The 16,704-nt window shown below is 41.7% G+C and overlaps 1 protein-coding gene and 1 long non-coding RNA gene across 3 annotated transcripts in view; one reads left to right on the top strand and one right to left on the bottom strand.

Moving 5' to 3' along the window:
- The first annotated feature begins 1,111 nt into the window (after positions 1 to 1,111).
- The window catches only part of LOC124194172 (FH2 domain-containing protein 1-like), a 33,308-nt gene continuing 17,715 nt past the window's right edge, over positions 1,112 to 16,704 (top strand). The window contains exon 1 of one of the 2 annotated variants that reach the window (XM_046588235.1): positions 1,112 to 1,922. The gene's annotated coding sequence lies outside the window, so the exon portion shown is untranslated. Of the gene's footprint in view, positions 1,923 to 6,470; positions 6,648 to 16,704 lie in introns of those variants that run through there. The other variant, XM_046588236.1, reaches the window with a different exon arrangement.
- On the bottom strand, positions 4,562 to 5,581 carry LOC124194174. The gene is made up of 3 exons (XR_006874625.1): positions 5,344 to 5,581; positions 4,985 to 5,075; positions 4,562 to 4,774 (listed from the first exon to the last, which is right to left on the bottom strand). It is a non-coding gene; the product is annotated as an uncharacterized LOC124194174 (long non-coding RNA).

Raw genomic sequence — 16,704 nt, 5'->3', positions numbered from 1 at the left:
GCGTGAACGCGCGGGCGATGGCCGATTCAATCAACCGGTTCGATATTTTGAGATCATCACGGCTCTGGTTATTTGAGAGTGTTATACATTATTCGGGCCTCGCCCAGAGCAGGGCGGGCCGCGAAGTCGATTAAAAAAGAAGAGTATGTATAATATACATATCCTTAATATATAAAAAACAAAACAAAAAAACAACACGGAATAACCAGCCAAAAAAATGGGGCCAAGATCAAACAAGAGCGACAACAACAACAAAAGAAAACAACAGCAACAACAATCGGGACGGGAAGATCGAGCGAGAAAAGAAAAGAACAAAAAAAAAGAGTATAATATTTAGCCATTTAGCTGCCTCTTTCTTATAACATTTAATTTCTTTCCTTAACGATTTCATGAGCCGGCATCGCAGAGCCTAAGATGATTACTTGCATAAGAGCTGCTGCCGTTTTCATTTTTCTCTCCTTGTCCCGCTTTGAAGAGAAAAACGGGACCGTTTAAAATGGTGAAACACGAGAAACTGAAACATCAACCGAAAAAAGAGAAAATGATGAAGAAAGAAGAACCAACAAAGAATAAGCCAAGAAGAAGAAGAGAACCTCAAAAAGAAGTGCCTATTAGTGAATGGGTGGCGACGGTTCACGGTTGATGATGGTGGCCGGGTCAGTCACTAGCTGCCGTGTTTGCTGCCGGTACATGCGCAAGAGAAAAACACGTCAAAAACCCTCGGCCAAAAGGAAAGAAAAAAAAAGAGGTTTTTCAGGGCGGATAAGTTTCCTTGTTATTTTTTCTTTCCACTCTCTTCAATCTTCTTTTCCGTGTGTGTGTGTGTTTGGCTTTTTTTCTTCTCTCTCTTCTCTTCTCCTTCCTGGAGAAAATGAACGTGGGCGCTCCTCTCACACCCGTCAGTCCCGCTCCTCATCTCCGCCAAGAGACAAGAGCCGCGCCCACCTTGACTCTTTCTTCTTCTTCTTCTTTCTTCTTTTTGAGCTTTTCCCTTTTTTTTCTTTCCCCCCTTTACCTACTATACTATATACCTCGATGGTACCTGCCCGCCTACCTTGGCTCGCAGCCCATCAGTGTGTGTGTGTGTGTGTGCTAGTCGGCTGCGACTAGAGAGAGTCTCATTCTGACCTGGCCCGTGAGTCGAGTCGGCAGCAGGCGATTCGAGTCTCTCGACACAAGAGCACGTGAGCTGTTGGCTCTTTTCGAGCTGCTTCTCTCCACACTCGTTTGAATCCCCCCCATCCATTTAGCCCTTACACTGGGCCGGCTCTTTTATTTATTTATTTTTTACTATCTCTATCACTTTATTAGTTTTCTCTCTCTCTCTCGCTCTTTTAAGAAAAGAAACGCGGGTGGTGACCGCTGGTGCATCCCCAGAGATTGTTATCTCAACTTCATCTTGTGACGGGGGGAGTTAATCGTTCGAATTGGTGGTTTTTCGTTACACAACAAATTACGCCGCCTTCAACCCTCCGTTCATAATCGAGAACCCCGAAAAAAAAAAACACTCGACTACTCGATTACACAAGACTTTATTTCGTTTTTTGAACTTTGATCCCCCCAGCAGCAGAGCGCAGAAATCTTCGGGTTGCCCCGATCCGATTCCGTCACCGTTCGTCTTGTCAAGAAGGTGCCGGGACCCCAAGTCAAGTGGTTTTCTCGTGTATCTGTGCGTGTGGATGTGTGTGTGGATGTGTTAGTGGCTGCTGTGTTTTAAAAAAAGAAAAATATTCGAAAGAATAAAAGATAAAAAAGCTCGGATCGCGACCGGTTGCGGGAAAACTGGACACATCTCTGACCTCGGACCGGACTTTCAAGATCACGAATATTCCACATTGCTCGGTAGAAACCGAGACATTGTGAATTTCGGTTTCATTATACACAACCAACTCGCGCCAACTCAAATAACTACAATCATGGCGGTAAGTGTGTCATCCAATCTAAATTATCCTTTTTTTTTCTTCATTTTTTTTTTGCTGTTTGAATTTATAATTCAAATTGGGTCGATTCAAACGGCGCGCCAAGTGATTCGAGCGGGGTAGGGGAAAAACAAAAAAGGAAGTTGGGTGGATTACGGTATTGTTATTATTATGACTATTATTGTGATATGATACGCCGAATTACAACGGCGCGGCTATTCGAAAATCACGGGTTCGCTTTCTAATGATCAATTGAAATTCTTCGGCGGGCCCATGCGCGCGGGTGTTTTCACCAGCATAAGCGCCGCGCTCTAACGTCTATACTTCCACCCGGTATAATTCGTTCGTGATCGTGCGTGTATAGACGTTAGATATCTCTGGCGCTGTGTGGGCTGACGATTGCACCTGCTGATGCAAAGTGAGAAGGAGAGAGAGAAAAAAGATCATCAAGGATTTCGTTTTTTTTTTTTTTTTTTCTAAACTTCTCCAAGTCAGAAGAAGAAGAAAAACAAAAGAACAATGAAATTACGACCTGTAATTTTCTATTGAAAAATGGGTTCTGCCGAGAGTGGTGGCCGTCGTCGAGAGCGAACGTGAGACGGAGAAATAAAAAAAAGAGCGTAAAGGTCCAATTAGAAATGACCTAATCACCGTTCGAGCAGGTGGAAAAACATTACCCTCTGCTTTGCATATTACCGTGTAGTCCGAGAAAAACAAAAAAACAAAGTCGGTTCGAAAATCGTTTTCACGTTGAAAATGGTAACTAGCGGGGGGCTTCTGAAGGGGAAAAAAAAGTGAGCTATGACTCAAAATGAGAAAAGATATTTTCCCTTTGCCCTTCATTTATTATATATCGTCCGTGTTGTTTCTTGTTTTTTTACGTAATATTTATTGCCGACGCTTCTCTTGTCGTTATTGCGTCTGCCTTTGTTGGCTCTGACTGGATCCTCTCCCCAAAAACGACCAAGTTCAACGGGTTCTACTTGTCTATATCTCCTCTCGACTAGTAGGGTAAGAAAACATTAAAACGCACCAAACGTATATGGTTCATGCGAGAGAGTCTATTGAAGAAGAAGAAGAAGAAACAAGAATATAAAAAACATATAGAAAAGGCCGCGTCCTTCACCTGCCAATTTTACCAGTGGTGGAGGAGGAGGAGGAGGAGGGTTGAAACTTTTACTTTCGTACGACCCCTTTGGTTGTTTCGGCGGGAGCCAACCAAACGCGCAACCCAACAACCAGCCCCAAACGGGATGATGAAAAACACAGAAGAGAATAAGAAAAAAGGAAAACTTTTCTATACGCTGAGAGAGAGAGAGAGAGAGAACGACTGAAAGACACAGGGAAAAAAGAGAGAACCAGCAAACAAAACACAACAAGGACGCTCGTATATAGATATTCAAATGCGTTCGTGTGTCTATGTGTGTGTGTGTGTGTACAAAGCGGTTATAGGGCGGCCGGTGTCGGCGCAGAGTGCGCGGTAGGGCTTTCACCAGCGCCAGCGTTTTCTCTCTCTCTCTCACTGAATCACGGAGCCCCGCAGATGAGCCGCCCGCTCCCGCGTGAACACGCGCTACCCTTTTGAACGATTTCAACCCCTTGCCGGGCGGCTAGCCCCGATTGGATGGCAGATTCCGAACGAGCGCGTCGCAAATAACACAATGCTGCCAATCGCCAATCGATTGAGAGTCGAGTCAAAAAATTATGAAGAAACTCAAGAAATTTGTTTTTCTTTTTCTTTCATCGAGTCCCGAACGGTGCTGGACTGCTGGCGCCGACTTTATAGACGTGCCTGGTCTTCACCTTCGCTCTCGGTCACCCAAAATAAGCTTTCGATTTTCTTTTCGGCATTTCAATGTCAACGATAGAGCTGGACACTCTCAACACACGAATTTGGGTTTCTTTTTTTCTCTCTCGACTTTCTTTCTACGTCTTTTGTATCTGATACATGACAGTGAGCTCCAGAGAGAGAGAGAAAAAGAGAGAGACATGAAAGACAAAATGTAAAATATATATACATAGCTGCTGCTATATGCTCTACAGTCTATGCGCAGTATACATAACGACAAGTAGGCTAAAGGAGAAATAGTCTACATTCCACAGGCGAGTCGACCAGCCAGTTGTGTATACAGTTATTAAGAGGAACGTGCAAGGAATTGGGCCGTGATATTTGTCTCGTTAGTTTGTTATACATTCGACCCGATGTAAGAGGAGGTACCGGTGTGGCGGCAGGTCCCTCTTGGACAAACCATTTGATAGACTTTGCACATTGTTTTTTTTTTGTTTAAAATATTTAAAAAAAAATGTTTATGATTATTTGCCCGCAGACAAAGTTGTGAGGTGTAAAACAAGCCTAATGTGCACGGATGTGCAGTTTCTCTACAAATGAGTTATTCAATTAACCCTGTTGATTGAGATAAAAAAACGGCAAGAAAAAACTTGCAGTCAACCGTCTAGCTCAGGAATAATCGTACTCCGAAACTTTTTAAAACCAACGCAGCAAAAGAAAAGGATAGAGAGAATTTCTCCTACCTCTAAGCCCGGGAAATCCACAGCCAGGCATCCACAGCCAGGTATCCACAGCCAGGTATCCACAGCCAGGCATCCACAGCCAGGCATCCACAGCCAGGCATTCACAGCCAGGCATCCACAGCCAGGCATCCACAGCCAGGCATCCACAGCCAGGCATCCACAGCCAGGCATCCACAGCCAGGCATCCACATGTACCAATCCTCAGTAAAGTTGACGTTGACGCCAGGCAGCAGGATAGGAAAAGGGGCCTTCGTGAATACCCCCACACTCACACGGGTGTACACGAGGACATAGTTTTCCCAATTAAACTAGGAGTTGTTTATCTAAACAAAAAATAAAAAATGGATTATGAAAAAATTATTGCAGAGACAACAAGTAAGGAAAAGCTAGAAAGAAGACAGAGGGTTAACCCTTATTGTTGATAAACAGGATTAAGTCTCAAGGATTACATTTAATACCCTTTTATGCAAGTTTCAGGCATCCTCAAAATACGTGGCAGGTCACAGGTTAACAAAAGGAACAAAAATCATTACTCGATTGATGATGCTGAGATTGTTGGTGATGACTGGTCAGTATCAAAACTTGCACATCTTGTGGTTACGATGGCTGGCTCAGACCTGAAATCTGCACAAAGGTAAAGGTTATATAGAGCAAACAAACTCTGCCATGCATCAACAACAAACATACATGATAAATGCTAGTCACTGTAGTCAGGCACCAACATTACACAAATTTGGAACAGTGGTTTAACTCTTTTGTATAAGCTCCCAAAATCATTCTATTCGTACTCTCAGTTATGCTTGCAGGAGAAATAGCATGGAGAGGAAAGCATGGTGAGTCATGACACCAAATTTCACACGAAGACCACATTTTATTTTGTTCTGCTATTTACCTAAGTATTTCTATTGCAGCCACGTACAAGTTTTTTTCCAAAACCAGTGATCCGTTCAGTTTTCTATAATATAAAATCTGGAACTTCGTCCATGCTTCGTCTCTCTTTGCTGGTTTTTCGAAACTGAAAACTGTTAACGAAAGCAGCAGACGATGTTAATATTCTAATTAGCCCGCCAAAAACTTTTTGGCGGGTGGTGGGAGGGAGGGTAGATTTTTAATATCTTAAGCATAGCCTATTACCAAATATATTGCCTATTATATTTGTTACACAAATATTCTAATTAGAATATTTGTAAGCGTAACAAATATTCTAATTAACCTCGCTTGAGATATTAAAAATCTACCATCCCTGCCTCCCACCACCCGCCAAAAAGTTTTTGGCGGGCTAATTAGAATATTAGCATCGTCTGCTGCTTTCGTTAACAGTTTTCAGTTTCGAAAAACCAGCAAAGAGAGACGAAGCATGGACGAAGTTCCAGATTTTATATTATAGAAAACTGAACGGATCACTGGTTTTGGAAAAAAACTTGTACGTGGCTGCAATAGAAATACTTAGGTAAATAGCAGAACAAAATAAAATGTGGTCTTCGTGTGAAATTTGTTGTCATGACTCACCATGCTTTCCTCTCCATGCTGTTTCTCAGGCAAACATAACTGAGAGTACGAATAGAATGATTTTGGGAGCTTATACAAAAGAGTTAAACCACTGTTCCAAATTTGTGCAAAGTTGGTGCCTGACTACAGTGACTAACATTTATCATGTAGGTTTGTTGTTGATGCATGGCAGAGTTTGTTTGTTCTATGTAACCTTTACCTTTGTGGAGATTTCAGGTCTGAGCCAGCCATCGTAACCACAAGATGTGCAAGTTTGATACTGACCCGTCATCACCAACAATCTCAGTATCATCAATTGGGTATGATATATATTTGTTCTTTTTGTTAACCTGTGACCTGCCACGTATTTTAATACTGCCTGAAACTTGCATAAAAGGGTATTACACCTAAACCTTGAGTAATCCTGTTTATTAACAATAATGGGTAACCCTTTGTCTTCTTTCTAACTTTTCCTTACTTGTTGTCTCTGCAACAATTTTTTTCGTAACCCATTTTTTATTTTTTGTTTAGATAAACATCTCCTAGTTTAATTGGAAAAACTTTGTGATGTCTGTCCTCATGTACACCCATGTGAAGGTGTGCGTATTGTATATTCACGATGACCCCCTTTTCCTATCCTGCCTGGCGTAAACTTTACTGAGGATTGGTACTTGTGGATGCCTGGCTGTTGATTTCCCGGGCTTAAAGGTAGGAGAAATTCTCTCTATCCTTTTCTTTTTCTGCGTTGGTTTAAAAAAGCTTCGGAGTACGATTATTCCGATTATTCCTAAGCTAGACGGTTTACTGCAAGTTTTCTCTTGCCGTTTCTTTTATCTCAATCAGGGTTGATTAAATAACTCATTTGTATAGCGACTGCAGATTAGGCTTGTTTTATACCTCACAACTTTGTCTGCGGGCAAACAATCAAATTCAAAAAATGGTTTAATTTTAAACACTTTAAACAATGTGCAAAGTCATCAAATTGTTTGTCCACGATGGACCTGCTGCCACACCGGCACCTCCTGGTTATATATATGGCCCGCAATTTATTTTTACTAATACTATAACAACGGTAGTACATCCCTTTTTTTTAAATCTGATGGCTGTTACGTGCAGCAGGGTGAGCCTATCACACGATCCGTCCACCTTCACTTTCTCATCTAAAGTTTCATTGTGTGTGGATGTGGGGACCGAAAGGGGTTTGGGTTTGGCCTACTCAGATAAGAAAGAAGGAGAAGATTGGGGTAATAAAAAGCGAAAGGGTATTAGACCGTCTAAATGGGGAACAGGGGAGGAATATCAGAGGGAGATGAAATGGAAATAAAAAGAAGAAAATTAAATTGAAGAAGAAGAGAAGAAAAAAAAAATTATAATAAACAGGGATCGGAGTGGGAAGCTGTTAGCTGGCGGATCGCATCGCACGCCATAAAGATGAAGCAGCCTGTTGTATCTCGCTGGGGCCCATCATCATCAACGGGAAGGGTTCCTTCCATTATTTTGATACGCAATATTTTGATACGTGCATATATCTATCTATCTAATACCATCCGCCTCTATTTCATCTCTCTCTCGGAAAATAACTCTCCAAGCTTTTCTCTTTTCTCCGGCAGCTGGTTTCTCCTCGACAACATCAAAAGAACACGAATTCGTACTATACTACTAAATATGTTTTTAAAAGACATTATAAGAACAACAAAAATGCGCTCTCTCCGGGATGAAGTTGCGTGTCGTTCGATAAAGTCCAAAAACGCTGGGAATTTCTTTATTTTATTTTATTATTATTATTTTTTTTTAAAGGGGATAAAATAGAGAAATGAAGCGTGAAGGAGAGATCTCCAGACTACTTACCCAACAGGTCGTCAGATAAAGAAGAATAAGAAAGAAAAAGGGGTTCCAGCTAGCGCGCAGCATATCTGATAGATTGAGAAATGTGTCTGGGGCATAGACCCCAAACACCTGACGAAGAAGAAGAAGAAGAAGCTGAGTCTGTTGAATGGTCTCTGGAACTCCCGAATGGATAACCAAAAATCCTATCTCTCTAGCTCTCCTGTATAGTAGGAGGCCCTGTACAAGACAAGACAGACAGAGTACATGCGACGAGCTTATTCATCCTTCTTTCTCTCTCTCTCTCTATCTCTGTCTCTTCTACGCCCCTATTTTCCCCCAGCTCCGATACAGAATGGAATGAATTATAGACACGAGTCTCTTTCTCTCTCTCTCTGAATTTCTAACCTAACCTATCACGATCCAAACGTCACCGGTTTTCTGGTAGCTACGTAACCTTCTCGTAGAACATCTCTCGAAGCCGCTTACTGTGCCTCCTGGTGTAAAATCTAAATGCTCGGCTATTGAAACGTGTATGCATATTACACAAGTCCGATGATTTAATGAGATGATCTCTCAACATGGGGGGAGATTTTTCACAAGGACTTTGGAAGGTAACCAACAAAAAAGGGGGGGAGGAGGAATTATTTTATTTTAAAGAAAAGGGAAGTAAAAGTCGGCCACCATCGATCCGCATTTTTCTATTTGACTGGTTTCTTATTTGTTGAGCTGGTGGAATTTAAATAAAAAAAAATAAACATCGAAACACAATTGGATAAATATCTCGGCATAGAAACGATCACTGATACACCGGGGTGTTTCCAGGCAAATACCGATGCGCATTTATTTTGTTTGCGGGTGTGCGGGCGGCGGGGCTATATAGCTCTCGCCCGTGTCTGCCGTGTGTGTGTCGTCTTTATTTTTCTGTATGCATAAAACGCCGGAGCTCGTGTGTATATATAAATAAGCAAAATCGGAGGGGGGAATGACTAATACAGAAATTTCCCTCCCATATTTTTATTTTTTTACTTTTTTCTTTCTCGAAATGAAAAAGAAAAATGTTGAAAAGAGCTGGAAGTCTGCTCGCGCGCGGTGCCAGAGCAGCGCCGAATGAAAATAAATAGAAAGACGCGCATTATACCATCAGATCTTTTTATTTTGAAAAAAAAAAACTGTACGGCTACTACCTTATAAGAGATTAGCATATCCCGGCGTGGCCACGGCAGCCCAAACAGTCTATAGCTATATATGATGCATACATATTTTATGGGTTTCTTATCATTTGATTCTCTTCTTCTTGTACAAGTCAACGAGTATAAATTACAAAGCAAATCACTCGGCGGGAGGCAGAGCTCCTCTCAGCTCTCTGTGTATGTTTTTCCTATACAACTGCCTGTTTCTTTCCTTTTTTTCTCTCTCTCTCTTATAGAATAGGTTAGATGCAGTCTCTATAATATGCATGCTATATAGGCTATATCTTCTCCAAATAGAATCTCATCGCCCCGATCTCTTCTTCTCCTTTTGTGCGATGGACGCTGGCGACGCTTCAAGGCGATTCGGGAAATCCGCCACGCGTGACTCTTTTTTTTTTTTCTTTTTCGGCGGCCGTTCAAATCAAAGAAAACGGGGACGTCGCGTGGACAAAATACAAGATGAAAATGATGATCGTGATGACCATGATGATAAGAAGGAAAAAGAGAAAAAAAAAATCGATAAATTAAACGTTACGGACAATGAACGTCAGCGACAAAATGGCGAAATGAGCGGCTTTCACTGCTGCTATGACGTCATTTGAGATCCCAATGATATATAGTGCCTGGGTGGGCGACAATAGAAGTAAAAAATAAAAATTATAATAACAATAATTTTTATCTTTTCTCTTTTTTTTAAAAGGCAAGCAGAGCCAATAGTCAAATATTGAGAATAGCAAAAAGCCCATCTCTTGAAAAAAAAAACTTCTTGAAATGAACAAGTCGAAAGTGTCTTGTTCCTGTCTCCACTATAAAGAGACTGTTATACTGTGTCTACCTTTAGAGTCAAGTCATTTTTTTTTTTCCTTTCATCTCTTTGATTTTTTCGGGTCCACCACTCCAACTGTGTGACTTCTCTTATTCACAATAAGGTGTGTGTGTGTGTTTTGGGTGTTTTATTTAATTTATTTCCCATTTTTCTCCGGGGCTTTGAGCATAAGGGGATATAGATAAAGAGCAAACTAGTGATAAGGTTCCCGGAGAGAGAGAGAGAGAGAGAAGTTTTTTTCCATTGATACCAAACACGTCACGATTCTTTTCTTTCTTGTTTCTTTTCAAACTCCCAAATGTTTTTTTTTTTTTTTTTTTTAGTTTCGTCTCTCTCTCTCTCTCTCTGATTCTTTAATACTTTTTGGGCAAGGCCATGGAACGGTGTAACATTGTGGGAGCAACCATTAACCCTCCCCTCTTGGCTTGGCGAGACGCGCAACACCGTCCCCATCGCCCGTCCCGACCGAGAGCGAAAGAGAGAGAGTTGGGGGCCAGCACTATAGCGGATGCGAGACATCTGTTTTGATCCGGTGCGTTTTGGCGGGCCGGATGAAGAGCTACGCGCTCGCCATTGGGATGACGTTGTCCAGCGCGGCGGAAATAGTCGGACTGTACCGTTTTCAACCGGATGCGACGACATTTAGACTCGCAAAATGCGTGTCCGGTCACTTGACTGAGAAAAGAGAAAGAAGAAGTAAAAAAAAAAGGGCTACACACACACACAGTACACACACAGACACACACACACACACAAAAAGGAAAATCTAATATTTTGATGGCGTTCCTCTCTCTTTGGCCGTTTTCATCCGTCCCACCTCTCCTAGAGAGAGAAAAAACGAGCCCTCTGGTTTGATTGACTCACCTGCAACGCGCAGTGCACGCGGCCGTACCTCACACACACGCTCTACACACCTTTGCATGTGTGTGTGTTTAAATATAGCGTGAAAGCCAAAAAAGAAAAAAAAGAAAAAAAAAGAGCTGCACGAGAAATCACGGACAAATCCGAGTGGTATAATAGCGTGGCAAAAGTTTGAAGGGGCCAGGCAAATGATCCTCACGCGGGCCATGCATCGTCCAGCGTGACTGCTCTCATGTGCCGGAGTCTTTGACTTATTCATCTTCATCTGATGACCAACTTGTCCGAGGACATGAGAAAACGCACAACCCTCCTCCCCCAACCGCCTTACCAACAACATCATGCAACAACAACAACACAAATAGCAAGAAGCCAGACGCGCCATACATTTCTCATTTTCTGCTGCTGCTGCTGTTGGTTGTTGGTTGTTGTTGTTGTTACCAAACCTCTCGGCTCTCGCACCTTGAATTCATGATGAATTGCCGTTTCGTTTTTTATTTTTTTTGCTTTTGTCTGTCTGGGCTCTTTTTCTTTTACGGTGTGCGGCGCCGGTGATTCATCCGCCACCATTGCCACAGTCACACAGACACACACAAAGAGTCAAACATGTTCAAGTAACACACTTTTTCCTTCGACTATCTCCGACGTGTTCTAAAAGGGAAACATATTTCGCATTTTCATCTTCGCGCGCAAGTCCCCAGCGATGGGAAAAACGAGCGGAGATTGCATCGACCGCAAACCCTGTGCGCTTTGTGTGCGCTGCTGTTGCTGCTGATGCATTATGGATTTGTCTGTCGGTGGTGCCCTTTTCGATTTGTTTTTTTTTTTCTATACGTTTTTAGAATTTTTTTTGTGTGTGTTACTTGACGTGTGTTCCTTTGGGGGATGAATTTAAGGTCCTCGATCGGTTTTGCGTGACTTCCAATTTTTCTTCTCATTTTTTTTTTATTTTGAAATCCCCTGGCTCTTATTTTTTTCTCCTTCCCTTCTCGCAAATGTTTTCTAACAAGTGAAGGTGTTTGGCGAGAATAAATCCGTCGCTTTATAAGATCATTTCCTCCGCCTACTTCTCCTCCTACTCTCTCTCTACTTGACTTCACCTACTACACCACCACACAGCGTCCGTGATATGTGTAACGATAGAGAGTATATAGTGCTGTGTACTCCGATTAGAATCGAAACCGACACCGATACGCTTGAATCAAGCTTCGTGAGTATGCCACACGCAGTACCGATCATGTCGACAACGTTGTCGACATACACTGCCACTCGGCTATGGGCCCCTTCGTTTGTTCGGGCCCAAGTCACGAATTTCATTTTTTTTTTTTCATCTTTTTATCCCGAAGACTTGTTTTTTTTTATTTTGCGTTCTTTTATTATTTATTTAGAAGAAAAAAGAAGAAAATCGAAAAATCCTTAAAAAGGCAGAAACCTTCATTTTTTCTCTTTTTTTCAGTCATGCTTCGATTTCAACTGGCTAAACCGGTTCGGTTTGAGTGAGTGCGCTGTGGCGAGGGCACGCGCACAATTTGAATGAAACGAATAACTAACCGAGAAGAAAAATAACACAAACAACGTGCACAGCATCTACCTAGAGAGTCAGTGTAACGGAATAGCCAGGCCATATAGTTTTTGGCCTTTTGCTGAATGCAAAAAATTTCGCTTCTTTCTCAATTTGGGCATGTATGCGTACACCCAAAATTGGGGAAAAAAAATAAAAGTTTTGAGCTCCTACGCCGCCCACATCATCTCTCTCTTTTTCATTTCTTTATGCCTTTAGTACGTCGATGGTTTTGCTTTTCATTCGAATCGCCAATGTGTGTGTGTGTTTTTTAACTTGGCGTACACGCAAACGATTGGCGAGTTGAGAAGGAGCGCGCGGACCACTTTCGAAAATGGTAATTCGTATTTGGCGCGCATTGCTGTTTGCATGAGTCCGTATTTTATTGGCGCTTGACGGGATTATCCAGCGATGGCGTTTCATTGGGGATTTTTATTTATTTTCTCGGCGGATTCGTCAGTCCAAAAAAATAATTCAAAGGAACCCGAATTTTCAAATCATCTGATTTTTTTCTTTTTTATTCATTTCATAAATCAATTTTGGAAAATAAAAGGGAAAATGGAATTCCATCGCGAGTCGGCGCGATGACGCAATCTCTTTTCCGTAAGTTGCGAGTGACGCATCGCGCCGATGCGCACCGCCTAATACTAGAGAAGGCGATAACAAAATGGTATACGACACACAACAAGAGTTGAGAGAGACCGAGGCCGATGATGGGAATCATATGGTCAACAAAAAGAAAAAGAAAAGAAAAAAAAAAACCCAACTTTTTTTCTGTTGAAGTTCCCAAATGTGGCGACGACGATCAGAATCGAAAAGGAAAAACGGTTGAGGACAATTTCAAACTTCTCTTATTTATATTTATATACCTCAAATCCCATTCGGCAATAGGTGGAAGGGGAAAAAAAAATATAATAATAAAAAGAAAGATAGAAAGAAAGAAATATCTAAGAAAACAAAACCAAAAGGGAAAATGTCTATACACTCCCCCCATCCGATCTCCGGGGCTCTGCCCATATACAGGTTGGCGAAGGTTTTTTGGGAAGTCTCTGGTGGTTGTTGTTGTTGTTGTTGTTGTGTGACGTAGTGTTTCAGTTGCCGAGCGCAGAGAGAGAGAGACGATGGCTGCTGCTGCTGCATTTAACCCGATGGAGGTTCCACACAGCAGTTTAGAAAGTGAAAGGAGCTAGAACTTTGGTCGTATGGTTTACGAGCGCCTGGGCCGCGCACGTCCGTCGCTGCGGCATAACGAGTCCGTCTTTTTCTCTCAAAAGGACTCGCAAAGAGACATACGTAGAGAGAGAGAAGGTCAGGTTGAGAGAGAACATATCTCTTACGTCGTTGTTGTCTCCCCCCCCCCTCACGCCAGGTGTGCCTTATAGCGAACGTCGTCGATAACTGATGTGAATTCCAAATCGGAATTCACTTCAGTCAGCTTGACCGAGTCCTTATATTGGCGCACGCTCCTATCCCGAAAAGAAAACCAAAATTCTACTGGCCATTAGCAAGGAGCTCAAAGTTTGTCCTAGCATTGACGCATAAGCAGCACCATAACTGAAAAAAAGAACCGAGAGAGAGAGAGAGAGAGAGAACAATGGTCCAGTCAGACCTTGGCCATCTCGTTATGGATGCCACTTGGCCGACTTTTGCAGCGGTCCCGGTCCCCCCCCCCCCCTTTTTCGTTTGTTCTCGACGAGATCTCCACACACGGCCCCTATTGCGTTTTTCTTAACTTTGGTTTGTCTTTTTGAGCTGTTTGAGTTTGAGGCCACCGAGGCGTTTTCCTCCGGCGACCGAAATTCATACGTACACCGACGTGTCGCGAAAACAATGAAATCAAATAAAAGAAACAAAAGATAATGGGCTTTCTCTCTCTCTCTCTATTCTATCGTTTCTTCTTTATCCTGTTGGCTGATTCTTGTTTGAACGCTCCGAAACGAGCAGGCTCTTGTATGTGTGTGGAACGCTCTTATACACCCGGGACTTGAGTGATTAACACCTGTCAGCGTCATTTTGGCTCGACCCTGATGGCGCTGTCTTGTGGCTGGTTTGCAAACGGCCCTGGCAGCTGGCCACACACTTTTATTTTTTCTCCCTCTGAGCTTCATTACGGCGAACGTATATACGTGTGCAGCAGGTATTAGTGTATTACATACATGCGAGCGGTACATCACAGGCGGACGAACGCTACCAGCTAAATGCTATTAACCGGTTAAAATGTGTCAGTTTCCTCCGCTTTTCATATTTTTTTTTTCTCTCCACTCCGTTTGGCCGCAAATGAAACGAAAATGTAAACATGTCGTAAAGTGTTTGAAAGACTCTCTCTCTCTCACTCTGACACCGCACGTACACAATCACGCAAACATTGAACGAGAGACGCATTATTTAACGTTTTTTTTAAGCGTCGACGAGTCAAGTCGACCGCGTAAATGCTCAAATGAAATGTCCCATTGCGCAACGACCGCCTGGAGCGGTACTCATCCAGCAAAGTGATGATTTTTTCCACGCGAAATATGATAATTGTCGTCAGGATTTTCTGACTGTTGATTTGCTGTTTTCATCAAATGAGCAGTCTACACAGGCCAGCAACCGTTTACTTTCGATTATTGATAAGACGATGGAATGATTGATTCATATTACATTTCGAAAATTGAAGATGCTAGATCACCAAACGATTTACGTGGATGTGAACATTTATAGTTCAGTTAATGTTTTAATGAAAATTATAAGCAGATGATGACGAGTAAATTAATTGAAAGTTTCCTGACCTTCTCATGAGACAGTAGCAAATTGTGCTGCACAAGTGCACATCCATGAAAATGGAAGATGGTGTTGCTGTCTTGCCTTCCAGCTTTGCCTCATCTAGTCTAGAAACTCTCCTAAAATTCACTCATCTCTATCAAAATTAAAAGAAATCCGCTGTACTTATTCCGATGACTTAATGTCCTATCAGTTTGCGTTCATTTCTTTATTCAAACTCTTAGAGGTTTCGTCACTAACACGAATCATTTCATGATTACGTTAATTTTCGTAGCAGTTAGGTTCATTCACCATGTTCATTGATCAGAAATGGATTATCACTTTATTCTGGTCTAATACTTAGAAAATTGACCTATAATTGTCGTAATTTCGGCTGTCTCGACTATTATAGAGCGATCGTAGACAAAACTTATTATTTTCCTTATGAATATTGCAACCACCTTTTCTTTTAACAGCCGTTTTTCTAAATAAAGTTTGGCTAATCGAGAAAAAAAAATTCCTTTCTGAAACATTATAAATTTTTTTTTTTAAAGCGTCGACGAGTCAAGTCGACCGCGGTAATACTCAAATCAAATGAGATGTCCCATTGCGCAACGACCGCCTGGAGCGATACTCATCCAGCAAAGTGATGATTTTTTCCACGCGAAATCTAATAATTGTCGTCAGGATTTTCTGACTGTTGATTTGCTGTTTTCATCATATGAGCAGTCTACACAGGCCAGCAACCGTTTACTTTCGACTATTGAATGATGTTGGGATGTTTGGTTCATGATATTTAACGAAAATTGCTAATGCTACTTCGCAACGCAATTTCCTTGGAAGTGTACAGATTAAGGTCATTTAATTTCCAATCGTTAATTAATAGGGTTAGATGACGTGTACCTTCATCGAAATCATTTCAAAGAGCCTGAAGAAGAACCTTTCTCAGCTAGCTGAAAAAGTTGATCCCTCAAAACTTAGAAATGACATGTTTAAGCTTACACTCATCCATCACATTGCAATCAATAGAAATCCACTGTGCTAAGAACGGTGGCTTGATGTTAAGTCAGTTGGCGTTCATGGCTATTTCCTTACTCTTAGAGGTTACGACATTAACACGTATTCATTTTATGATTACGTCAATTTTCGTAGCAGTTAGGCTCATTCACCATGTTCATTGATCAGAAGTCGATTATCACTTTATTCTGGTCTAATACTGAGAAAATTGCCCTATAATTTTCGTAATTTCGTCTGTCTCGACTATTAAAGAGCGATTGTTGACAAAACTGTCAAGTCGACCGCGTCCATGTTAAATGCTCAAATGAAAACGTCCCATTGCGCAACGACCGCCTGGAGCGATACTCATCCAGCAAAGTGAGGATTTTTTCCTCGCAAAATTGAATATTGTCGGCAGGATTTTCTGACTGTTGATTTTCTGTTTTCACCAAATGAGCAGTCTACACAGGCCAGCACCCGTTTACTTTCAACTATTGAAATGATGTTGCGATGTTTGGTTCATGATGTTTATCGAAAATTGAAGATGTTACATCGCAATACGTTTTCCGTAGAAGTGAGCACATATAGTTCAGTTAATTTTTAATTGGAAAATGACGAGTAGATGATGGATATCGTGAAACAATCTATGAATTCCGTGTTGAAAAATTCAGCCTGATTTTTTTAGCGCTTCTATAATGAACTGCATGAAATAAAGGCTGAATCGATTATCCGGACACTCATATCTTGTCACCTGTAATACACTCATCT

Source organism: Daphnia pulex, chromosome 5 (assembly GCF_021134715.1).
Source record: "Daphnia pulex isolate KAP4 chromosome 5, ASM2113471v1".
In the NCBI taxonomy this organism is placed as follows: domain Eukaryota; kingdom Metazoa; phylum Arthropoda; class Branchiopoda; order Diplostraca; family Daphniidae; genus Daphnia; species Daphnia pulex.
Note: the sequence above shows the minus strand (reverse complement) of the source record. Positions and strands in the feature narration are given on the sequence as shown.